The 27,747-nt window shown below is 40.1% G+C and overlaps 2 pseudogenes; both read right to left on the reverse strand.

Moving 5' to 3' along the window:
* The window catches only part of LOC127666298 (actin-binding protein IPP-like), a 135,379-nt pseudogene that overhangs the window by 73,499 nt on the left and 34,133 nt on the right, over positions 1-27,747 (reverse strand).
* Positions 5,718-5,825, reverse strand: LOC127666433 (uncharacterized; annotated as a pseudogene).

Below are 27,747 nucleotides of genomic sequence, written 5' to 3' on the forward strand. Positions count from 1 at the left end.
TCCGTGTTCTGGCCAATGTTTGGTTATGAGCATCTGCCTCAGTGTTTGTCAGGCTCTGGCAAAGCCTCTCAGTAGGCAGCCATATCAGACTTCCATCAGCAAGCACTTTCTGGCATCCACAATGGAGTTTGGGTTTGGTGGCTGTTTTGTTTATTCACACTCATCTGTATCCAATGCATTCTCTCCTCAAACGCACCTTACCCAATACATGAGTCTAACATTTCCTAACCTTAGACACAGTTTCTCTTTCTTCTTTTTTCTCAGCATTATTTCTGGACTTACACAAACATTGCCTTAGTCAAAGGTTTTTTTCCAACCCCCATATTCAGATCAACTGACACAGACATCGTTTTCCAAAGCTCCACGGTCCATCTTATCTTGTACTTCAGAATGAATGTAAGGTGAATTATGGTAATTGGTCTGTAGTTATTCACACCTTTGGGAGACAGTTTATATGGTTTATATTTGGATTAAAAAGCACTTGAGCAAAATGGATTACAAGCTAAACTTTCTAGTTAAAAATACACTTGGCTAGTCATTTGTAGTGGTGTTCCATTTCACATAGAGGTGGCTAGGCAGTCTTGATCTAGGCTACTCATTAAAAGTCCTGTGGCACTGATTTGGAAAGTTAGCCAGTGAAGCCTAGTATTTGGGCCAAAGTCCAGATTAGGTCATTGGGTTCTGCCTCCTAAATGTCCTATGTCTTTTGAAGGTATTCCTGGTTATTTTTTGGTCTGTTCTTTAGACTGTTGTTAATCTGTTTTCAATAGTCAAATGTATATAAATACATATTCATGGTATTGGGATCTAAGTCAGCAGGTCAACAGGTAGATTGCTGCAAAATTTCCTTTGGTCCTGTGGAGTCTTTGGTCCTCCTTATTTTTCAGTAACCTGTTGTCAAATAATGAATCACAAAAATTTGTGGCTTAAGGCAACAGCATTTAGTATACTCAGATTTCTGCAATCTAGGGGAGGGTTTTGGATATAAATGTCACTGCTCCAGTTAGCATCCGTAGGGTCACCCCACAGTCTGGGTATTGGAATTAGGGGGTGGCTGGCTCGCTGGTGTGCCTGGCACGTGATGCTGACTTTGGCTGGGACTTCTGTAGGGATCTGTGGTTGATATATGGTCTTTCCATTGGGTTACGTAGTCCTTTTACAGTGCGGTTGCTATGTTTTAAGGATTGATTTCCAAAGAAAGAATTAGGTTGAAATTGAATTTTCTTTTCTAATTTAGCCTGGGGCTGTCTGTGGCATTCTGTTTGTGCCTCAAGAATCATTACGTTCAGTCCATAGCCAAAAGCAAGGGAATGAATTGTTACGTTTTGAAAATTTCTTTTTTATTAATTAAATTCATTTCTGAAAATTCCATTCAGGCATAGAATGCATTCTGATTACCATTATCCTTCCCCCATCTCCCTCCCATTCCCCTCAAGGCCCTCTTTCCCTCATTCATGCTTTTTTTGTTTTGTTTTCTGACCCATTTAATTTAATAAAGGCCAGGGTATGGAACTGGAGCCTGGTGGGTTTACCTGATGAACAAACCATGCATGTCCTAATCTTGCTGATAATGCTCCAAACCCAGCTACCAAAGCTGGGAGTCTGTGGCCTTTGCACAGACCTTTTCTTGTTCTATAGCCTGCATGTTTCAAGTGTCCATTCTACCTCCTAATTGTTTCCTTCCAACTATTACTATGGTCTGTGAGGTTATTAACATGACATGGTGTTTGAGGGTCTCCTGGTTGCTTGTTATAATCCATACTAGGATCTTGTCACTGCTCTGACAGTAGGGTGTCTAAAGCATAAGCATGACCCCCCCCAAAGAGATACTTTTACAACCTTACCATATTAAATTGCTGTTAAAATCTCACATCAGCATAGCACACAAGAATATTCTGAATTTGAATTTGTTGAGTTTGATTATCCTTTCCTGTCACTGGTCACTGAAAATTACTTTCTGCTGTTAGAGGAATTCCCACATTCTGAAATTTGGTAGAAGGCACAAACTAGTTCCAACACATTTTATTTTTAAAATTTAGATGCTATATATTCTGGCTTCCTGAGACCTAGAAGAGTTGAAGATCTAGATTTCTTCAATACTGAGCAGAGATGGTATGGTTCTATGGAAAAAAAACCCAACCCAGTATTTAGTCTATTTTATCTCGACACACTGCATAGAGCACTTCATTTATGGTCGCCAAGATGTATGTTTCATTTCTGCCTCATTCTGTTTCTCCAGTTGATGCCAGTTTCTTTATTATTGGTATCAGTAATTGTAGTGCAGTGACTCCAAGTTCTTGTTCTGTGATTCAAGGATATGAAATAAAACCCACATATATATGCCAAAAGAGTAAGGATACTTTATTTTTAATCAACATGATAGACAAAACAATCCAATAGTTCAACTCAGTTTCGATGTTATCTGCCTGAATTCAGTTTTCGACCCAATGGGTTAAGAGAATAAAAGCATAGGAAGTAGGAAGAACTTGTTTTTTAAAATTTATTCTTTTATTTTTTTTTAACAGTCCAGACTTTATCCTGCTCCTGGCCCACCCTCTTCCTGCTCCACACCCATACCTCCTCCTTACCCTGCTCTCCCAACCCAGTTTCCAAGATTATGTCCCTATCCCTTATATCCCACCTTACCAGACCTCCCCACTCTCTGGGGCCTCAAGTCTCCTGAGGATTAGGTGCATCTTCTCTGAGTTCAGACCTCGCAGTCTTCTGCTATGTATGTGTTCGGGGCCTTTTATCAGCTGGTGCATGCTGCCTGGCTTGTGGCTCAGTGTCTGAGAGATCTCAGGGTCCAGATTAATTGAGGTCTTCCTATGGGGTCACACTCCTCAGTTTCTTCCAGTGTTTCCCTAACTCAACCCCAGGGGTAACCAGCTTCTGTCCATCTGGATCTGACTCTTTCAGCTGCTTGTTGGGTCTTTTGGGGGACAGTCATGATAGGCCCCATTTTTGTGTGCACATCTCGCATAGCCTCAGTAACAGTGTCAAGTCTTGGGGCCTCCCTTGAGCTAGATCCCAATTTGAGCCTGTCACTGGACACCTTTTCCCTCAAAAATAGCTCTTTTCCATTTTTGTCCCTGCAGTTCTTTCAGATGGGAAGAATTCTGGGTTAGAGTTTTTGACTGTGTGATGGCGACCCCACCCCTCACTTGATGCCCTGTCTTTCTGCTGGAGGTATGCTCTACAAGTTCCCTTTCCCCACTGTAGGGCATTTCATCTAAGGTTCCTCCCTTTGAGTCCTGAGCATCTTTCACTTCCCAGGTCTCTGGCACATTGTAGAGAGTTCCCCTACCTCCTGCCTTCCGAGGTTGCCTATTTCTATTCTTTCTTCTGGCTCTCAGGGCTTCAGTTCTGTTCCTCTCACCCAATACTGGTCATGTTCCTCTCTTCCCCTCCATATCTGCTTTCCCACCCAGGTCCCCTTCCCTCCCCCGTCCTGTGATCACTTTCTTCTCCCTCCCAAGTAGGATTGAGTCATCTTCTCTTGGATCCTTAGGCTTGATAACCTTCTTGAGTTCTGTGGATTGTATTCTGGGTATTCTGTACATTTTTGGCTAATATCTACTTACCAGTGAGTACATACCATGCATGTCCTTTTGGGTCTGAGTTACTTCACTCAGGATGATATTTTCTACTTCCATCCATTGGTTTGCAAAAACTCATAATGTCCTTGTTCTTAATAGATGAGTAGTATTCTATTGTGTAAATGAACCAAATTTTCTGTATCAATTCTTCTGTTGTGGGACATCCGGGTTGTTTCCAGCTTCTGGGTATCACAAACAAGGCTACCATGAACATAGTGGAACACCTGCCCCTGTTGCATGGTGGAGCATCTTTTGGGTATATACCCAAGAGTGTGTCTTCAGGTAAATTTATTTCCAGTTTTCTGAGGAACCTCCAGATTGATTTCCAGAGTGCTTGTACCAGTTTTTAATCCTACTTGCAATGGAGAAGTGTTTCTCTTTCTTCACATCCTTGCTAACATGTACTGCCACCTGAGGTTTTGATCTTAGCCATTCGGATTGGTGTAAGGTGGACTTTTGGGGTCATTTTAACTTGCATTTCCCTGATCACTAAGGACTTTGAACATTTCTTTTAAGTGCTTCTCAGCCATTCGAGATTCCTCGGTTTTAAATCCTTTGTTTAGCTTTATACCTCATATTTGATTGTGTTGTTTGGTTTCTTGGTGGTTAGCTTCTTGAGTTCTTTATATATTTTAGATATTTTCCCTCTATTGGGGTTAGTGAAGTATTTTTCCCAACATGTAGGTTGCCAATTTGTCCTATTGGCTATGTTCTTTGCCTTATAGAAGCTTTCTAGTTCCATCAGGATTATCTCCTTTTCAGGATTCTGTGGAAGAACAGATTTTATGCCCTTTCAATTTTGTGGCATTTTTTTCTGTGTCAGTTTTCTGACACTTTTTGTTTCTTGTGAACATACATCTTTGTAATTTTTAACTTCATATGTGTGTTCAAATTCCACCCCTTTACAGACACCAACCCGTTTCATTGTGTCAGAACCCACCTTATGCTAGTACATCTTTATCATAACTAGGTACAAACACTTTTCTACAAACGGAGTCATGTTTTAAGAAACAGTGGCTCTAACATGTGAATTTCTGGAGACACATTTCCAGCCTCTGTGTGTTAAGAGTGAATTGTAGTAATGGTGTTCATCAGATGCTTAGCACAGAGGGACGTATTTGTAGGCTATCTTTAGCTGCCACAATCATTTAATCTGATAGAAAACTCTTCTTCACTTTCTCCCATGTTGACTCACTTGTGTGGGGATGTTCAACTGTGCTAGGCATGCTCCTTCAGGGATCTTGAGTCTGTGTTCTTGACTATTGTGTTTTATATTGTTGACCTTAGTGAAGCATTGTGTCATCAAGAGGCTTGTGTTGGGGCTGACATATCATCAAGACATGCTGTCTTTCCTACTGTAGTTGGTTTCAGGCCTAGTATTTAAAGATAACAACATCTCTTAAATTCTCAAATTCTTGCAATTGTTAGTCAAAATGTGGGCAGAAAATGTTACAATTTGAAGAATAGATAAAGAATACAAGTAACAGAATTTTGCTTCTGATATAGTGGCCAACCTGAAGTTACTATCACAGAACACTTTTCAGTGCACAAAATGGATGCCTGGTCGGTCAATGTGTGTTCAGTCTATTAATACTCAACAGGTTCTGGGTGGTCTTGAAGGCTGTTGTTTCATAGAATTCTTCTGGACATAGACCTTCATTTATCAGAGTAATTTATTTCTCCACTGACCTTTTACACATAGCATTAGAGGGAAATGTATAATGACTCAGATGCATTAGTAACCACAATGGAAATAAAAGTCGCTGTTAAAGTGACCACAGTAAACATCATTTGGAAGATGAACTATCTAAAATGATATTTCCCTTGGAGCTTCAGTTACATTCTCTTCGCTATTTTTCTCCCACTTACCAACAGTGTGTCAATGTTATTTTGAAACTATAGTCAGAGGGACCACACTGAAAGTTTTCCTTCATATTTAGCTTTTCTTCATCTCCCGTTTCAGCTCTTAGTCACCATTGTTGATGACAGTTTCAATGTGCAGAGACCAATTACCTTGATGCAGTCAATTCACTAGCACTCAGTCTGTACCTGCTTGGTTGGCCACTGTTTTCAAATCAATTAGTCCTTCTAAGCAGCTGGCAGGATGAAATAGGGAACATCAAAGGCAAAATTGCTGAAATTCAGTTGATGGCTTTTCTTTTCAATTAGCAATAATCATGCCTTGGATGAACCTCATTGGCTACAATACTACCACGGTGCAAAGCTGGTTTATGGCTTTTTTTTAAAGCAATGGCTTCTTCTGCAGTGTTTTGCTCATGGTCCTTAGCCTTCTGCATTCTCACCGAGCATGTGCCTCTGACTCTCAGGAAACTTGCGTTTGCCTATTTTATTTTCATTTTCTTCCAGTTTTCGCCTTCTTGTGTCTTTCAGCTTGCTCTGTGATTGTCAATTTTCATCTCTACTGTGCTTTACAGATCTGATGTCGTACTCTTGGTTTTCTTTATTTTTCATATATGTGTGTGTGTGTGTGTGTGTGTATGTGTATGTATATGTATATATGTTAAGGTTTAATGTTTCCAAGTTCTTGGCTTCTGATTCAAGGAGCGAAAATAAAGCCAACCTGTATTTGCAAAATTTTTCAAGAAAACTTTATTTAAAACAAAGAAATTCAGAAGATCTGAATATACTGCCTGTGAGTTGCAGGGCGCATAATGAAGATACTCAAGGATCCTGGTTGGTTTGGGCTTTCTTTATGGACTTGGAGAGAAGGAACGTTTTGGTTACTCAGGTTGTTTGGACTGATGAGCATGTCTTATCATTTTTTTATGTGCACACCCCTTCCTATAATGCATCTGGTTTTACTCATATGTGCCTGATGATTAGGTTCCTCTTTTTCTCAAGGGAATGTCAGCCTTCTTATGGCCTGATGTGAATTGTCAAAGAATAACAGACAGCTATATTGTCCATGACTTTTAGATTTGAGTCAGATAATGTAATTCGATTCTTTTTTACATAGTTTTGATTTTTGAAAAAAAATCTATGCTAATAAAAGTTGAATGTAGTAGTAGTAGTTACTTCTCTTGTCATGACAAAAATCCCATTAGAAGAAAGTTAAGGAACAAGGTTTATTTTGACATAGACTTCAAGTGATATATATTCCATCATGTAGGTATGAGGAAGACATGACTCCAGGGACAGGAGGCAGCTGATCATGGCTACTTCTAGGAAGTAGAGAGCAGTGAATGGTTGCAAAACCTGCTGTCATATGTGCATTCAATGCAGGACTCCCAGCCAATAGAATGGTGCCACTCACCTTTATGGTAAGGGTTCCACTTCAACTTATCTAATCTAGGTAGTCCCTCACAGTTGTACCTATAGGTTTATTTCCATTTTTATAACTTCTTATTCTTTGTGGGTTTTGCATCATTCACCCCAGTCCTGCTCATATCTACACTTCACCCTTGCAAACTTCCCACCAACAAAACACACACACACACACACACACACACACACACACACACACACACATCATGGAAGCTGTAGTATTTCACAGTATGTCCTATAGTATATCTCTTTGTCCACACATCTTCACTTGCAAATATTCATTTCAATGAGTCATTGGTCTGGTTTGAGATTTTTTGCCTTCTGTGATATCATCAACCTTTGATCCTCATTGGGAATCCTCCAAGTTATCCCGTGTTGCTCTGTGTCATGAAAGTTCTGCAGCTTTGAAACAGTAGGACTGGCCCTTTCATGTATCTGAACCATTGGCAGGTAATATAGAATTAAGGGCAGGTCAATTCAGAGTCTAGGATCTGATTCAACTGGATCCTAGGAAGTGGATGTCAACTGAGCTCGTCAGCCCACTGGCTCCGCCTTATCCACACCAGCAGGGAAAGCTCTCCAATAGTGCTCTACAATGTCACCCTATATAGAAGGCAGAGTCAGCTCTTCCACTGCTCTCATGCCTGTAGGCCAGCTTGTTGGGCCTAACTCAGCCCAAAATCTATGGCCTAATGGAAAGACTTGAGCATGTTTCGAGTCTGGGGACTTGCTCACTTCCATACCAGAGTGACTCAGCACGACCTGTTTAAGCCCACCTTTGCTACTTACCACTGATGTAGAATAACTTCATTGGCCCTGTCAGTCACCCCATACCTTCTGTTACCCCACACCCTCCGTCACCCATTCCTGCCTCACCCCACCAAAAATCCCTACCCCAATCTTCAACCCTACATAAACAAGAGAGTGATACAATAAAATGATTTCCTACTTTGACAGACTCATGGCCTAGTGTGTTTCTTTTGGGCTGTCAATACTCGCCATCTCACTCAGCCTGAGGCAGACCAGGTTGAACCAGGTCCTCCTCCTGGACCTGCTGGCAAAGAGCCAGCTCCACTGTGTTGCCCAGGCAAAACACTGAACCTGTTCTCCTGAGTGCTATAGCCAGTGAGGGAGCAGGGATAGCTCTCCTACTTTCAAAAACCCAGGGCCAGCTCTCAGGTCTTCTGCAGGTGGTGGGAGGAGGGGGTGGCATCATCCCTGCACGCACACCACCTCATACCAGATAAGTGGCAGGCCAGCTCTCCCTCACACTCACCCTTGGGGACTGGCTCACCTGTACCCCTTCCTCCAGGACCTCTATTGTACTGTTTGGTGAGGTGCAGGGCCCACTCACCCAAGTGCTGCAGCCTATGAGGGGCAGGGCCAGCTCTTCCTCTCTTATGATCATGGGGCCAGATTGCCTGCCCATTGCAGCTGGTGAGTGGTAAGATGAGGAAGGCATTACCTCCTGCACATAGGCCAGCTCCCAGCAGTGCATTGTAGGACCAGCACTCCCCCCTCTTGTGCTCTTGCTCTTGGGGATAACTCACCTGTGCCCCTCCTCATCCCTACTTCCCCACACCACCAGGGTCAGCTTGGTTGTGATATCCTGGTGAGGAGCAGGACCTGTTCTCTCAAGTGTTGCAGCTGGTTAGGGGCAGAGCTAATTCTCCTAAGCAGCTAATTCTCCTGTGTGCAGCTTTCCTGACTGACTGCCAGAGGTGGGGATATGTGGGAGGAAAGGGCACTATTCTGCATATAAGCCATCCCACAGCAGTCAAGTGGGGAGTGGCAGAGTCAGCTTTCTCACACGCATGCTCTTGGGACCGTCTCAATCACACCCCTTCTACCAGGGCCAGCACCTGGGAGAGCTACAGGGTCCTTTCATCCAAGTGCAGCCACCAATGAGAGATGGGGCTAGCGTTCTAGAGCCCCACCTCCAGTGAGGGGTGAGGCCAGTTATGCACAGCCCTAGGATATCCACGTGGCTCCCCACAGCTGCCCGACCAGGGACATCTCCACATTCTCTAGTGGAAATGAGTCACAGACATCAATATTGACCCCTGACCATATCTCAGACATGGCTCTCAGCAGTAGATCAGGCTGGGATCCCTCCATGGACCCAGACCGTGGGGTTGGCCACTCCACCGACGATTCTCTAGTCTCATCTCTCTTCACAGTTCTCAAGTTGCTCCACTTTCTCTCTCATGTGAACACCATATACTTCCACACTGTGGTCCCTCTTGTTGCCAGCTGGCCACATGGCTGGTGGGTTGTGTGGCACTGAGGCAAGCTGATGTCTATAGCCCCCCTGTGCCATGTGCCAGAGGGCAAGTCTGTGAGTGGCATGGAGATCTACAGATCTGTGTTTGTCTTCTTCCTCCAGCACTGTGCTGCCTGAATTTGATTCTATGATGCCCATCTTTTGAGATTGTGAGTATAGAATACATGTAAACTGTCCCAGGTTTCCTGATCTGTGTATTTGGTATCAATTTGTTATATAGCAGTACAATGTTTATATGAAAACTCCAGATATACCAACATCATCATTTCCTTTTATCCATTCTTGACAGTCTTACTAAATATAGTGTTTGAGGTCTTAGCAAAATAATAACACAAGAAAAAGAAATAACAGGGATACAAATTCAAAATAAATGTAAATTATCTTTTATTTCTAATCCTATATGTTTGAGTAGGACACTCTCTCCAGATCTCTTTCAAAATGTTGGTGTGTGTGTGTGTGGGGGAGGGTCTTCTTCTCGGATCAGAAAGGGTGGGGAGAGGGACTGAGAGAGGTGAGTGGACTAAGGTCAGGATATAAAGTGAATAAATAAATAAATTAGAAAAATATCGCGGCCCTGCAGAGCTGAGGATCCAGTCCTGAGGCTTCTGGCGGGAGCCTTCCAGTCCCTGTTTCAGGATCGGGAACAGCCTGGGCCACAGCACCCCGTCTCCAGGCAGTACAGGAGGCCAGCTGTGCACCCTGAGGCCAGGTGGGAAGAGGCAGCTTGCACTGGTGAGGCCAGCATTGACAACAAGACCAACTAACACCAGTGAGAACTAGATGGCAAAAGGCAAATGTAGGAATGTTACTAACAGAAATCAAGGCAATATGGCAGCATCTGAACCCAATTCTCCATTAACAGCATATCCTGGATATCCCAACACACCAGAAAAACAAAATTTGTATTTAAAATCACTGGTCATGATGCTGTTACAGGATCATATGAAGGACATAAATAAATCTCTTAAAGAAATTCAGGAGAACATGGATCAAAAGTTAGAAGCCCTTACAAGGGAAACACAAAAATCATTGAAAGAAATTCAGAAGAATACAGAAGCCAATAAGGAGGAAATGCAAAAAAAAAAAAAAAAAAAAAAAAAAAAAAAAAAAAACTTAAAGAAATATAGGAAAACTTTGGTCAACAGGCTGAGGTCATAAAAGAGGAAACACAAAAATCTCTTAAAGAATTAGAGGAAAACACAAACAAGCAAGTGAAGGAGCTAAGCAAAACCACCAAGGATCTAAAATCAGACATAGAAACAACTAAGAAATCTCAAAGGGAGACAACTTTCGAGATAGAAAACCATGGGAACAAATCAGGGGCCATAGATGCAAATATCAACAACAGAATTCCAGAGATAGAAGAAAGAAGCTCAGATGCTGAAGATATCATAGAAACCATGGACTCAATAGTTAAAGAAAATGCAAAATGCAAAAAGCTTGTAACCCAAAACATCCAGGAAATCCAGGACACAATGAGAAGACCAAACCTAAGGATTATAGGCATAGATGAGAGTGAAGATTTACAACTTAAAGGGCCAGCAAATATCTCCAATGAAGTTATCGAAGAAAACTACCCTAACCTAAAGAGAGAGATGCCGGTGAATATACAAGAAGCCTACAGAACTCCAAACAGACTGGACCAGAATAGAAATACCTCCCGCCACATAATAATCAAAACCCCAAATATACTAAACAAAGAAAGAATATTAAAGGCAGTAAGAGAAAAAGGCCAAGTAACATATAAAGGAAGACCTATCAGAATCACACCAGACTTCTCGCAAGAGACTATGAAAGCTAGAAAATCCTGGGCAGATCTCATGTAGCCTCTAAGAGAACACAAATGCCAGCCAAAACTACTATACCCAGAAAAACTCTCAGTTACCATAGATGGAGAAACTAAGATATTACATGACAAAACCAAATTTACCCAATATCTTTCCACAAACCCAGCCCTACAAAGGATAATAGGAGGAAAACACCAATACAAGGAGGGAAACCTGACACTGGAAAAAGCAAGATAGTAACCTTCTTTCATCAGACACAAATAAAGATAACCAATCAAATTTAAAAATAACATCAAAAATGACAGGAAGTAATAACCACTATTTAATATCTCTTAACATCAATGGACTCAATTCCCCAATAAAAAGACATAGACTAACAGAGTGGATACATAAACAGGACCCTACGTTTTGCTGCATACAGGAAACACACCTCAGTGTCAAAGACAAACACTACTTTAGAGTAAAAGGCTGGAAGACAATTTTACAAGCAAATGGTCTCAGGAAACAAGCTGGAGTAGCCATTCTAATATCAGATAAAATTGACTTTCAACCCAAAGTCATCAAAAGAGACTCTGAGGGACACTTCTTGCTGGTCAAAGTAAAAAATACAACAAGAAGAACTCTCAGTCCTGAACATCTATGCTCCAAATGGAAGGACAACCTCATTCATAAAAGAAACTTTAGTAAAGCTCAAAGCACACATTGCACCTAACACAATAATTGTGAGTGACTTCAACACTGCACTTTCCTCAATGGGCCGATCAGGAAAACAGAAACTGAACAGGGACACAGTGAAACTAATTGAAGCTTTGGGCCAATTAGATTTAACAGATATATATAGAACATTTTATCCTAAAGCAAAAGAATATACCTTCTTCTTAGCACCTCATGGTACCTTCTCCAAAATTGATCATATAATTGGTCTCAAGACACACCTCAGCAAATATAAAAAGTTCGAAATAATAATAATTCCATGCCTCCTATCTGATCACTATGGAGTAAAAGTGGTCTTCAATGGCAACAAAAACAACAGAAAGCCCACATACACATGGAAACTGAACAATACTCTACTCAATGATACCTTGGTCAAGGAAGAAATAAAGAAAGAAATCAAAGACTTTTTAGAATTTAATGAAAATGAAGACACAACATACCCAAATCTATGGGGCACAATGAAAGCAGTGCTAAGAGGAAAACTCATAGCCCTGAGTGTCTCCAAAAAATAAAAAAAAAAAAATGGAGAGAGCATACACTAGCAGCTTAACCACATATCTGAAAGCCCTGGAACAAAAAGTAGCTATTTCACCCAAGAGGAGTAGAAGGCAGGAAATCATCAAACTCAGGGCTGAAATCAATCAAGCAGAAGCATAGAGAACCATATAAAGAATCAACAAAACCAGGAGCTGGCTCTTTGAGAAAATCAACAAAATAGATAAACCCTTGGCCAGACTAACCAAAGGGCACAGAGACAATATCCAGATAAACAAACTTAGAAATGAAAAAGGAGATATAACAACAGAAACTGAGGAAATTAAAAAAATCATCAGATCCTGCTACAAAGGCCTATACTCAACACAACTGGAGAATCTGTAGGAAATGATCAGTTTCCTAGACAGATATCAAACACCAAAATTAAATCAGGATCAAATAGATCATCTAAACAGTCCCATAACCCCTAAAGAAATAAAAGGGGTCATAGAAAGTCTCCCAACCAAAAAAAAGCATAGGACCAGATGGCTTCAGTGCAGAATTCTATCAGACCTTCAAAGAAGACCTAACACCAATACTCTTCAAACTATTCCACAAAATAGAAACAGAAGGAACACTACCCAACTCGTTCTCTGAAGCCACAATTATGCTGATACCAAAACCACACAAAGATCCAACAAAGAAAGAGAACTTCAGGCCAATTTCCCTTATGAATATCAATGCAAAAATACTTAATAAAATTCTTGCCAACTGAATCCAAGAACACATCAAAACGATCATCCACCATGATCAAGTAGGCTTCATCCCAGGGATGCAGGGATGGTTCAATATAAGGAAATCCATTGATGCAATCCACTACATAAACAAACTCAATGAAAAAAACCATATGATCATTTCATTAGATTCTGAAAAAGCATTTGACAAAATTCAGCATCCTTTCATGCTAAAAGTCTTAGAAAGAACAGGAATTCAAGGCCCGTACCTAAACATAGTAAAAGTAATATACAGCAAACCAGTAGCCAGCATCAAACTAAATGGAGGGAAACTTGAAGCAATCCCACTAAAATCAGGGACTAGACAAAGCTGTCCTCTCTCTTCATATCTTTTCAATATAGTACTTGAAGTTCTAGCTAGAACAATTAGACAAATAAGGAAGTCAAAGGCATACAAAATGGAAAGGAGGAAGTCAACTCCTCCTTTCCACTATTTGCAGATGACATGATAGTCTACTTGAGTGACCTGAAAACATCCACCAGAGAACTCCTACAGCTGATTAACAACTTCAGCAAAGTGGCCAGGTATAAAATCACCTCAATCAAATCAGTTGCCTTCCTATACTCAAAGGATAAGCAGGCTGAAAAAGAAGTTAGGGAAATGACACCCTTCATAATAGCCACAAACAGTATAAAGTATCTTGGTGTGACTCCAAACAAGTGAAAGATCTATATGACAAGAACTTCAGGTCTCTGAAGAAGGAAATTGAAGACCTCAGAAAATGGAAAAATCTTCCATGCTCGTGGATTGGCCGGATTAATATAGTTAAAATGGCCATCTTGCCAAAAGCAATCTACAGATTCAACGCAATACCCATCCATCAAAATCCCAACTCAGTTCTTCACAGAGTTAGAAAAAGCAATTCTCAAAATCATCTGGAATAACAAAAAACCCAGCATAGCTAAAACTATTCTCAACAGTAAAAGAACTTCAGGGGGATTCAGTATCTCAGACCTCAAGCAATACTACAGAGCAATAGTGTTAAAAACTGCATGGTATTGGCACAGGGACAGGCAAGTGGACCAATGGAATAGAATTGAAGACCCAGAAATGAATCTACACACCTATGGTCACTTGATCTTCGACAAAGGAGCAGAAAACATCCAGTGGAAAAAAGATAGCCTTTTCAACAAATGGTGCTGGTTCAACTGGAGGTTAGCATGCAGAAGAATGCAAATTGATCCATTCTTATCTCCTTGTACTAACCTCAACTCCAAGTGGATCAAGGACCTCCACATAAAACCAGACGCACTGAAGCTAATAGAAAAGAAACTGGGGAAAACTCTTGAGGACATGGGCACAGGGGAAAAGTTCCTGAACAGAACTCCAATAGCTCATGGTCTAAGGTACTCACAATGCAAAGATGCCCAGGCATTGAGGGAGTGTTCCGGGTATCCAGCACCCAAGAGGCCACTGTAGAGCAGGAGTTAAACCTTTTACAGCAAAGTGAGTCAATTTCTTTTTGAAGAGTTTCCAAAAATCATAGTATTGACAAAAATGATGGGAAGAGTGTGGTCCAGAGTTCTAGAATTTTCCTGTTGGAGTGTGAGAGTGTTTTCTTTTGGTAGTGTAAGATGCCATAGTGTGCTTCCAAGTTCATCATACCCACTGAGCTTTGGGGTTCCTGGAGATTCTACTGTGTGGGGGCAAATATGAAAGAGAAATTTAATTCTTGGAGATATTTTTATTATTTCCTACTGGTGGGTAAAGCATTAGCACTCTAACAGAATTTCTCTTTGTGTAGAAATTTAAGTTTTACATTTTGTGCACATACTAATTCAATATTTATTGAGTTGAATGAGAAAAAAGTTTAGAAATAGGGGTTTGGAGTATGGGATCATGCAAAGTGAAAATCTGCAGAATTCATTGTAAAGTCATAGCAAATTCTCTGGGGGGAGAGAAAAAGGAAGCGAAAGCAGTTATTGATGGTAGAAGTAGAGCTTCCCACCAAGGAAGCCAGCATTTAGTGGTTGAAAAGAAAGCTTGCTTAGTTGTCTCTACCGCTTATGGCTGGGCTGGGTTGTTCTTATTCAGGCTGTAATAATTGGAATTCATTGGGTTTATTCCTATAAACTGCTGATGCTGTGGGAAGGTTAAACTTGGCACATTTAGAATCACCTTAACTGGGATGAGTTGACAGTGATCTCTCACTCACTCAGAGTGAAGGAAGATAAAGTAAGGGGAGAGGGGAGAGAGGAAGAGAGGAGAGGAGAAGGAAAAGAGGGAGGAAACTAGGGAGAGAGAGAAGCAGAGATATGCTAGATCATGTAAGTTCCATACACACTGACCAAATTGCAAAAGAAACAGAAAAAAGCTTTTGATCAAAAAACCCAATTATAAATAAATTGCTTTTTATTTATAATTGCCATGACACGGTATCATGTAAAGGAACTCAGGACGAAGAGTGTATATAGTTCACAGTTACAGTCTGTCATGATGGGGAAAGCATGACATTGAAAGAGGCGTTGTAGGTGTGACAGCAGAAACACAAGGCAGCTGGCTACTCCGCATTTTCAGTCATGAATCAGAGATGAATGAACGCAGGTTCTCAGATTGCTTTCTTCTTTTTTTCCTCCTTTTAATCAGTGCCACATTACATGTCACGATTGTATCTTCCCAGATCCAGGTGAAGATCTACAGGTCTTCAAGGCTCCTTAAGGAGGGGGAAAAGATAGTCTTTTCAACAAATGGTGCTGGTTCAATTGGAGGTCAGCCTGCAGAAGAATGCGCATCGATCCATTCTTATCTCCTTGTACCAAGCTTAACTCCAAATGGATCAAGGACCTCCACATAAAACCTGACACACTGAAACTAATTGAAAAAAAAAAAACTGGGGAAGACCCTGGAGGACATGGGCACAGGGGAAAAGTTCCTGAATAGAACACCAATAGCTTATGCTCTAAGATCAAGAATTGACAAATGGGACCTCATAAAACTACAAAGTTTCTGTAAGGCAAAGGACACCGTCAAAAGGACAAAACGTCAACCAACAGACTGGGAAAGAATCTTCTCCAACCCTAAATCCGACAGAGGGCTAATATCTAATATATACAAAGAACTCAAGAAAGTAGAACCCAGAGATCCAAATAACCCCATTAAAAAGTGGGGTACGGAGCTAAACAAAGAATTTTCACATGAAGAACTTCAGAGAGCTGAGAAACACCTTAAGAAATGTTCAACATCATTAATTATTAGGGAAATGCAAATCAAAACAACCCTGAGATTTCACCTCAAACCAGTCAGAATGGCTAAGGTCAAAAATTCAGGAGACAGCAGGTGTTAGCGAGGATGTGGAGAAAGAGGAACACTCCTCCACTGCTGGTGGGATTGTAAGATGGTGCAACCACTTTGGAAATCAGTCTGGCGGTTCCTCAGAAAACTGGGCATGTCACTTCCTGAGGACCCTGTTATACCACTACTGGGCATATATCCAGAGGATTCTTCAGCATGCAATAAGGACACATGCTCCACTATGTTCATAGCAGCCCTATTTGTAATAGCCAGAAGCTGGAAAGAACCTAGATGTCCTTCAACGGAGGAATGGATACAAAAAATGTGGTATATTTACATAATGGAGTACTATTCAGCCATTAGAAACAATGAATTCATGAAATTCTTAGACAAATGGATGGAGCTGGAGAACATCATACTAAGTGAGGTAACCCAGTCTCAAAAGATCAATTATGGTATGCACTCACTGATAAGTGGATATTAGCCTAGAAACTTTGAATACCCAGGACATAATCCACAAATTAAATGATGTCCAAAAAGAATGGAGGGGTGGCCCCTGGTTCTGGAAAGACTCAGTGCAAGAGTATAGGGGAATTCTAGAACAGGGAAGTGGGAAGGGGTAGATGGAAGAATAGGGGGACGGAAGAGGGTTTATGGGACTTGCGGGGAGTGGGGACCCAGAAAAGGGGAAATCATTTGCAATGTAAATAAAAATAAATAAATAAAAAAAAAAGGAGGGGGAAATTGTTTTCTCCAGGGATAAGTGTCTGATATAGCACCCAACACCGAGTGGTGAGCTCTACACATATTTAATAAGAGCAACACTAAACAGGCTGTGGGTGCTATATCCAGATAACAGTGATAATTGTAAAAGAGGAGGCAATGGATTCTGGAGGGAATGGTGGTAGTGGCAATGGGGGTCATGGGAAGAGTGTGATGAGGAAAGGGGAAGCAGAAATGGTGCAGATAAAGTACTCATGTGTGAAGTTATAAACAAATAAAAATAAAAATATTTCTGTGAAAGATATGTTTTCCAAAAACAGTAAGAAAATGGTATTATTTTGTACTTTTCAAATCTTAGCAGTGTATAACATAATAGAAAATAAATTCCTTTCTTTATTTTCCATGGGTTTATTATAATATGTTGTTCAGTTAAAACATGAAAGGAAACTCTGGCTTTATGAAGTAGCTTAAATGGAAAATTTTGGGAACTGTAGAGACATCAGAAAGGTCCTAGAGACTCCTAGGATTTTTGCAGCATATTTAGTGAATGAACTAAGAATGGAAAATATACTATGTATGCATATGTATCTATATATATGTGTGTGTATCTATCTATCTATCTATCTATCTATCTATCTATCTATCTATCTATCCATCTCTGTACATATGTATGTATATGTTTGAAATTGGCTATTCACTGTGAAGTTTATTTTTAAAAAATATTTTCTCTAATTCATTAATTTATTGTTGTACAAAAAGCCACTATGATTTTTGGGTCAGTGTCCCAGATCACCTTGCCACCATACCAAAACTGGAACAAATGGCAAACTTCAGTGATGAGGAAAAAGTTTCAAAGGATCTGGTCAACTGTTTTAGCAGAATTTATAAACCCATATAACTTGTCATATACCTAGCTTTAGTCACAGAGCTCCCAGGGACTAAAGCACCAACCAAAGAGTACACATGAAGGGACCCATGGCTCCAGATGCATATGCAGCAGAGAAACAGCCTTGTTGGACATCAAAAGGAGGAAAGGCCCTTGGTCCTGAGAAGGCTAGATGCCCCTGTATAGGGGAATGCCAGGACAGGGAAGCAGGAGTAGGTGGATTGGTAAGCAGGGGGAGGGAGGATGGGTTAGGGGATTTTCAGGGGGGGTTGGAACTAAGAAAGAGGGCAACATTTGAAATGTAAATTAAGAATGTTTCTAATAACCACCCCCCACCAACAAAAAGCCCCCAAGACTTTTGTATACATGGGTCTTCCTTAAAATTGGCCTCTTACTCCCTGGTGACCTGGGCAAGAATTTCTCAGAAATCAGAAGCTGGGTGGGGAGTGGCACTTCCTAAGGTTTGGAATAGAAAAGAAACCTTGACTTCTTAACAGATTCATTTAGAAAGGAATGAATTGAAGTTGTCCTTGCCAAAAGTTGCACAAAGTTCATTACAATTGCTTATTTAAGAGTAACTCAAGGGGTGAAGGGCATGAATGTTCGACCTGGTTTTAAGGCTTTGAGTCACAGACATGAGTGTAGTGAGAAGTGGAGATGCAGTAAAGCCCTCCCCGATGCTTACATGTTGTAGAGGTAAGTGATCGCCAGCTCGTGATAATTCAATTATAAGTAATGTAGAATGTTTTTGAACAGAAGAAGACAAGGATTCAACACTGACATTGATTCCCTGACAGACGTTTGCCATCAAACAGACGCGGCCACATGAACTAAAGCAGGATTCAAACACTGTACATTCAAGGGTATCTTCGGACAATCTTTAACAGCTTACTAACAGAAAATCAAGACCACTACCACCTACTGTAACATACTATTACAGTGCCCAGGGTCTGTCACCACTGTGGGCAGTCCTTGCCTCTTGCAGATCCAGCCTTAATGTCTGACATCCCAGGAAGCACAGACCCTGTACGATGTGGATAACAGAGTGATACTGTGAGGAGGAGTAACAAGAATAGTTTCACCAAAGAGAATGAGAGACCACGTCATGTCTGCCTGTTACACTGATCTGAGTGCACCCTTAGAAAACTGAATATGCCACAAACCCAGGACAGTCTTGGAATTTGTATGCTTTCTAGCAACTTTGTGTGGATTTTTATACAAGCACTGTTTTATTAATTATATAAAATATGAAAATAGAAAAAAAAGACAAGGGAAGATAATCACACCCAGCTTTCCTCAAGATCCACTACTGTTGCCAACTGGCCTTTTTTTGTTTTTTGCATTTATCTTTTAATATTTTTAATAAAAGGCAACTTAAAAAATTCACATTGTTTTTTTAACTTGGATACATGCTATTTTTTCATAGTAATGAACTATATGATTTTTTAAAATTTAACACAGATACTCTTTGAGAGGGAGCTTACCTGTGCATATGAACAATGACTTTAAAGATTGTTACAAGTGACTGACTTGCATGGGACAAAGGGGAACAAATGTCCAGGAAGCCTTAGATCCTCCGAGGAAACTATGTTCCCATTTCCTTCCTACTCCCATTCTGAGGGATGTGAAGTGAAGTTTGTGCTGTTCTCCTGGGAGAATAATTCTGTCATTTCCATTAGGAAGATGATTTATTAAGGATACTTCCTTTATTTTCAGAATTGAATCCAAAAAAGAAAAAAAAAATCATGGCAACGTGATAGTGTGCTTCCTTTGCAAAACCCTTCTGTGTTAATGTTGTTGTAATTTGTCTTTAATCTGAGTCACAGACACCTCCTGATCCCTGCTGTAACCTTATCTGGTAACACACAGCAGTAACTACTGTGCACCGGTGGTGTGCAGGGGATTGAGAGAGATAGGGGTGCAGGGAATACAGCTCCCCAGTTTCTTACTAGAGATCATTTAGCCTGTAATAGATACACCCTAGGGCCATCTCGGACTAGCCATATGCTGAGGGGTTTTTAGCACTGCAGCTTCAGTTGTTAAAAGTCAATTTGACTGCAGCTGGAAAATAATTTTTTTAAGAAGGCATATGGCAAACCATTTTGTTTCCACATACCAGTATTTTTGCAAACCTGCTTTAGTTTTCATTGAACTTCAGGGAACTTTTGACAGTTCAGTATGCCTTTTAAACACCACAGGTCTGCATCCCAGCAGGGGGCAGTTTATTCAAACCTACAGCAGGCCATTGCAGGGTTCTTTATTCCCAGGTTACTCACACCTTGTCCTCAAGAAAAGTAGATTTGTAGTCAGCAACAGAGCGGCTTGGGTTGTGCTAAAACATGGACCCTTCCTTCAAAAAACAAAAGCGTGGCGTGGAGGAAGGAGCACTACTAAGAGGAAAGAGGTTCGGGCTCTGGTCCTGGACTCGTCCCAAAGTGGCCACGTGACACTGAGCCACTTCTAGCTCAGCTGGGAATTTCCAGTAAGGCATTTTAGACAGCACGCTCTAAAGATCTTAGATACAGTAAACATTTCACAGACTGCCTCTGTTGCCCGGATGAAAACGTTTTATGACAGATCTGAAGTTAAAGTAGCTCTGATCTGGTTTTGGCACAACGTGAGTCAAGTAGTTTAACTGATACATGTATAGGTTTTCATCACTCCGTGAGAGATGGGATGAACACCGTTTTTCGTTTTAGGAAATTTCAGCCACACAAGGCCTTTAGCACTGAAAACGACTGAATTCTCATCCCATTTTGGCTTCTTTTCAGCTATCTGACTTCAACAGTAAGTTACTTCAACGCTCTGGCCCTCAATTTTCTCATTTGCAAAATTAAGAGACTGAAGGAGATCAACGTTTCCTCTAACAGACCCATGATTGAGTTTAGGGAAAGAGTTAAGATAAATAGCGGTCTGTCCTGTCTCATCTCTGATGCTTTCCACAGATTTAGTCACATAGATTGGTTGAGGACCTCCAATCTGGCACAGCCTTGTCTGTGGTCAGCCTGTCACTGACCAGTAGGAAGAAACACCAGCTGTAGGTACAGAGAGCTTGGGTATGGAGTCTGTGGATCATTGGTAGATTCAGAGATCTGGCAATGTTTTCACAATGCCTGGGCTCTAGGTACCTGTATAAGCTCACTACTGAGCCTTCTGAGGTGGTCTCTCAAAGTGCCATAGGGTAATAAGAGCTACCACAATCCTAGGAACATTACTGTGTCCGGTTTTGGAGGACCATGTCCAGTGTGTTGTGCATGTTAGGCAAACACTCCACCAGTTAGTTTATATCCTACATCACAACATGGCTGGCTGGCTGGCTTGCTTCCTTCCTTTCTTTCCATCCCAAATGCTGCCCTCCTCCTGGTCCTCCCCTCACAGAGTCCCTTCCACCACCCTGCCTTTGCCTGCCTTTGCTTCTGAGAGAGTGCAGCCCCTCTGGGTATCACCCTACCCTGGTGCATCAAGTCTCTGCAAGATTAGGTACATGCTCTCCCACTGAGAGCAGGACAAGGCAACCCTCTGTTACATATGTGCTAGGGAACTCAGTCCAACCTGTGCACACGCTTTGGTGGCTCAGTCTCCGAGAGCTCCCAGTGTACAGGTTAGCTGACACTGTTGTCTTCCTGTAGCATTCCCATTCACTTCAGGGACTTCAATCCTTCCCCCCACCACAGTTCATCCCAACTCTTCCATAAGGATCCCCGACCTCTGTCCAATGTTTGGCTCTTGGTATCTGCATCTGTCTCAGTCGGATGCTTGGTAAAACCTCTCAGAGGACAGTTATGCTCGGCTTCCGTCTGTAAGCCTCATAGAATAGCATTTATAGTGTCATGGAGTGGTGTTTGCTCAAGGGATGGGAAGAAGTCAGTTTAGAAAAAAGAAGGAAAGAAGCAGGATAAAGAAGAAGGAGAATAAGGAGAAGAAGAAGGAAGAATGAGGAGGAGGAGGAAGAGAAGAAGAAGGAGAAGGAGAAGAAGAAAAAAGAAGGAAAAGATTTTCCTTCTATCTCTCCTTTTCTTCCTCTATTCTTTCTTTTCTTTAGATAGTCCTCAATAAACAATGCTTAAAACATAGCTTCTTTAACATATCTTGGGAAGGGGATTTTGCTATGAAACATATATTAAAGCAAAATACAGTTTTAGAAATACTGAGCTCTGTGGTCTGAAGTTCTTCCCCAACTCTAAAAAATTCTAGAAGTAGTTAGATACTCTCAATTTTCTTGTTTGCAATATTTCCTAACTTAGTTCTAGTAAAAATTGGACTCATTGGTGTCTTTGAAGTGTCAAAACTTGAAAACTGTCATTTTAAACCAAAGGATATTACATTGACAATAAATTAAAAAGAATCCATAATTCAATGTGTTTTATAGGTAGGAGTCTGAAGATTCTTTTAAATAGTATGTATATAACTTTACTTTTATTGTGTTCTAGTTGGGTTCAAGCATTTTTCATTTTTATTCTCTTTGAAACATCGAGGCAAAGAGACAAAGTTGTAGCTCTCCAATTCATCTGGATTCTATAAAGTCAAAATATTTTTTTCTAATTTGAATAAAATACAAATAACTGTTATTATCTTATAAGTTCAAAGTTTTAGTCTGAACTTCCTATTTATTTTATGGTTTCCAGTCCACTGAGTATGTTTGATTTCTTTCTACTTGCTTGCTTTCTGTTGAAATGATTTATAGCCCCGGCAATTATATTAGTGGAAAAACATGGAAAAGTGAAGAAATGAAAACTGCTATTTTTATAATAGGATGCCTTTTTTTAATACTTCAAAAAACTTCAGATTTCATGATTTTCCATTTCTGGTAAGATGCTTGAACAGTGATGGGTCACAGTGAGCTTCAACTTAACTTCATTGCCATATTTACTTAAAAATTGCCTTTCAAATATTTAACATTAAATGCCAGCTTAAGAAATTATACTTAAAATTATTTGTGTGTGTGTGTGTGTGTGTATCAGTGTGTATATGCAAGTATATAAAATAGAAATAACCTTTGTGGGCCAGAGAGATGGCTCAGTGGATGAAATTGCCTGTTGCCACGACTGGGACTGATGTGATAGAAGGAGAGAACTGGTTCTCACAAGTTGTCCTCTGATCCCACAGGTATATCATGGCACAAACCTGTCTGTACATATATACATACCACATTAAATGAATAGTCAAAATTATAAATTATTAAAATTTAACAAAGGAGATATCCCATGTACCTGACTAAAATGTATTAGTCATTTTCCTGGAATTTTAGAACGAAGGTTTACTTTATGGTAGAAATTCATTGATAATAAAGTTTTCATGTTGATTAGATGAAACTTAAATATGAGGGTGTATGTGTGTGTGTGTGTTATGTGTGTGGGTATGTGTGTATGTATGTGTGTATGGTATGTATGTGTATGTTGGGATGTCAGAGTCAACAAAACTGGAAATTGATTATATTGCAATGTGTCAGCCTTGGTTATATTTATCTTCATGTCTACCTTCTAGTGAGAACATATGACAGCAAAGTTATTGCATACAATTAGGTTCCTTTGATTTACTCTTGGCCATGGTTTGGATTTGATAGCAAAGAGTTTGACTTAACTACATGTCTCCTAAGGACAGGGTAGACATTGCCAAAACTCCTTAGGACATTTTTGTAATCTTAGCACTGTGTTCACAGCACACCCAGAGTGTTTCCTGAAAAGCAAATTTCTGAATGTCAGGGAAATTATCTGGGCAATTCACATGGAGCACAGTGAAACAACTGTGGAGAGAAACTGGGTTGTGGCATATGTGGTAGGAGTCAACTAGACTTTATACAGGCTACTTATGTAAGTGCATACAGTTCTTCATAGAATAAGTTACCTTGATAATAATTTTTTGCTTGTGTAAGTTTTACAGACTTAGAGCTAAATATGAAGACCTGAGTATCACAGATCCTGTGAATGTGGTTAAGCACAAAACCCATGATGCGTTTCTTCATTGTGTGGAAGACACATCGTGTGTAGGCATAGTGCCTGATCCTCTCTGTGTCTTTTGTACCTCTTCCTGAAGCATTGCTGTTCACTTGGATTGTGTAAGTTTCCTGTCATGCTCATGGTCTCTCCTGCTTTGTTACTTTCTCCCTGAAGCAGAGGCAGTGAAAGGTTCAGATTGTTTGCCCTGTGAGAACTCATAGTGCTGTGAAGCATGCTTAGGTACTTTTGATATTTAAAGAGAAAGAATTGAAAATATAAACTGAACATGTTCCATAGACCAGATTTTTGACTTTGGCAGGGACCTTGCAGCTCCTGTTGCTCAGTTGCTAATTTAGCACATGAACTTTCTCCTTAGCCTCACCAGCGTAATGCCTCTAACTCGTGTCTGGATGTTCCTAGTGTTGTGTAGTCAAAGCTTCCCAAAGGTCTACTAGAAATATCTTTTAGTAAGACTGAAGTATGTTTTCTGTCATTAATAGCAGTGGTTGGTCATTATATGTACAGTTCTCTGTCTTTGTCCCTGTCTCTGTCCCTGTCTCTGTCTCTGTCTTTCTTGGGGTGTGTGTGTGTGTGTGTGTGTGTGTGTGTGTGCACGTGCGGCGCACATACACACATAAACACTTCTAGTGAATATCCAGAAACATTTCTGTGGTTCAGCCTTGAAGTATTTGATGATATTGAGTCTGTTCATCTGATCTCATTTTCAGGCTAAATAACTTCAAATCCTCTCAACTATTCCTTATGGTCAGTGATATCAGCTGAGATTTTGAGTGCTGTCACATACATCATTTCAACTGGTTCTCAGAACAACTTGTCAGACATGTAAGGACTTGTGGAACGCTTCATTTGCACTGAGGAAATTGAGGGCCAGCGATTGCTTGGGAGCCCTGAAAATTACATATTTTTATAACCTTTTCATAGCCATCTCTTCTTCCTTTTAGATTTAATATTTGAAAGAAAGGAAGGATTTTTAGTTTAAGCGTAATCTGATGTAATATAATTTCACTAAATTTAGAGTATCTTCATATTTAACCAAGCACACACATACCAGGACGTCTTAGTTTTTAAGCTCTGTTATCCAGCATGAGGACAGGAGAGAAATAATTAATGTTAGTTACTTTGTGTTTGTTAAAATATGTGCTCTAATTACATATTCATACAGCTAGAAAAAATTCTAAGTTCAGTTAAAAAACTATTTATACCATTTCCTTAAGTACATAGCTTCTTCCTTGGACTATTTCTAATTTCTACAGTTTTTATTTGTTTTGCTTTTTTCTCTCCATTGGCTATCCTGAATATTTTACTGATGAGCTCAGAAATTTCCAGTCACTTATTTAGGATCGAATACCAAAAGGACACTGTCCTTTTTAAAGTAAAAAGTACACTTTCTCATGGGAAACATACTTCTACCTGAGAGGTACAGTCTTGTTTTGTGTACTTTACCTTCTAACTATTACCTTTCATGCTGTAATGAATTCAAGAGGAAACCCTACCCTTTCCTCTAAATGACTCATGAGGTAATGCCTAACAGATTAACACTACCGTTATGACTAATAGGCCTCTTTCTTGCTGGTAAGTTTATACGCAGTTCATCACATCCACTGGAATGGTCACCCCGCAGGCAACAAGGCTCTTTCTAAAAATGGAATTTATGGAAAGAATTGCTTCAAATTACAGAAATCTCATTTAAATAAAGTTATTTGGTTGGGGCATAAATATAAGAATTAATGATGCTTTACTCTAATGCTTTAGAGATAATATTATGTGTGGGTAGGGCCAAAAATTTAGGTCATTAACATCATTATAAAAGTATTCAAAATATATATCAAAGTACACAATGTCTCTATGAACTATCTGATAGGAAACAGAAGCTACAGCTCTATTTAACACAGCCACTTGCATAAACATCAATTATTCAGACATATCATTTTTAAAAATATTTCTATTAATTTTTATTTTTCATACATTGTATTTTGACTGTGTTCACCCACCTCCTCCATCTCACTGAAGATCCCCACATTCCAGGCCCACACAACTTTGTGTCCTTATGCATTTTTTTAAATCAAAATCTACTGAGCCACATTAGTGCTGGCTAAATACTTGTGGGTAAATGGTCACCCACTGGAGTGTGTTAGACCTACTGTGAGCTACACTCTTAGAGAAAACTCTCTCTTTCTTCTTCTTCTTCTCCTCCTTCTCCTCCTTCCCCTTCCTCTTCTTCTTTCTTCTTCCTCTTCCTCTTCTTCTTTTTCTCCTCTACCTCTCTCCCCCTCTCTTCTTCTCTCTCCCTCTTCCCCTCTCTTCTTCTCTCTCCCTCTCCTTTTCCCTCTCTTATTCTCTCTTCTCTCTATCTCCCTCTTCCCTTCTCTTCTTCTCTTCCTCTCTCCTCCCCTCTCCCTCCATCCCTCTCTCTCCCTCCTTTGTTAATTACCTCTTTTCTCCATTCTGGGACTTTTCTTGCTTGACCTTCTGCTGCTATAGGTCAGTAAATGCTGTCCCAACCTCTATGAAGTCATATATACAATTACCCTTTGTACCTAGGAAACACTGCTTGTTGTCATCATCCACTGCTTCTTCCTCTTACAAACTTTCAGCCTCATCTTTTGAGAGGATCCCAGAGTCTTTGGAGGAGTATGTGATATAGATATTTCATTTCCTCTAAATGTTGCCCAGTTGTGAACCTTTGTTTAAATTCCACATACTGATAGAAGAAGCTTCTCTGATGAGAGTTGAGAGATGAGCTAATATATGAGCATAATAAAAAGCAGTCAGGGGTAAGGCTTAATGCTCTGTCCCATAAGCAGAACAAAATAGTATTAGATTCTTCCCCAGGCTCATGACCTGTATAGCCACAGGTTCATGTACCCAGTAACTGTATCAAATGGTGTCTTTAATCCAATCAGAAAGCAATTGGGTATTCCCATTTCTTTTGGCCACTATCACATCAGTGAGCTTATCTTGCCCGGAAAGGTGTTATTCTGTCTCACAAAATTTACAACTGGATAAAACCAATGATTACTTTTTCTCCTCCAACAGCTTATACAGCTGCTTCCCACACTCTGAGATGAGCCACTGGAGATGAAGCATCCATGTGGATACCATCTTGGTTTAACTGTGTTCAATGGCTCAAGTGTATGCTGTCTTCAGCAATGGGGGTTTCCTATTAAGTAGTAGGGTTAGACACTGTCTGGTAGCACAGACTTGTAACTCAAGCAAACAAAGCTGGAGAATCACAAGTTTAATACCAGCTCAGGCAAGTTAGGTTTTGATGGAAACAAACGAACAAACAAACACACAGACAGAAAAACAAACTCGAAGAGGGTGGTGGTACAAGAGACTGTGTATGCACATCAATGCTAGAGCAGCTTGCTAAAATTACACAGAGCTGTAGGTTCAATCTCTAATAGAAGAAAAAAGAAAAGAAAAAGAAAAAACTGAGGCAAATCTGCATAGGTAGCTGACCACATCTTTTTTGGTTTATTAATCTTTAAAATTACTAAATAATGAAGTGAAATGAAAAGAGAAAGAAGATACACATGGGACTAAGAATGGAAAGGAGGCATGTGACAGATGACACTAATATTTTAGAGGAAACTAGTGATATAGGGATAACAATATAAAAATAAAACAATAATAAATGTCTGTTTTTAAACCTAGCAATTACCCATGATGACCTTAGGAAAGGTAAAGAAACAAGTAATGTTATACTAACATTAAAATATTAGAATCCTTCATTCTCTTGTAGTTCATTCAATTTAAAAATATTTTAAAAATGTATTTTATAAATATAGGTGTTTGTCTACCTGTATGTCCATCCATCACATGCATGTCTGGTGCCCTGTGGAGGTAGGAGTTGGTGCTGGGTCTCCTAGGACTGGAATTGCAGATGGCAGAAGCAGCCATGTTATGTTAGCAATTGAACACAGATTCTTTTCTAGAGCACACAGTGCTCTTAATGGCTGAATCATTCATACAGTCCCTCATTTTATGTTTTATACAAAAAATATTTTTG

This window comes from Apodemus sylvaticus, chromosome 15, assembly GCF_947179515.1.
Source record: "Apodemus sylvaticus chromosome 15, mApoSyl1.1, whole genome shotgun sequence".
Lineage (NCBI taxonomy): Eukaryota > Metazoa > Chordata > Mammalia > Rodentia > Muridae > Apodemus > Apodemus sylvaticus.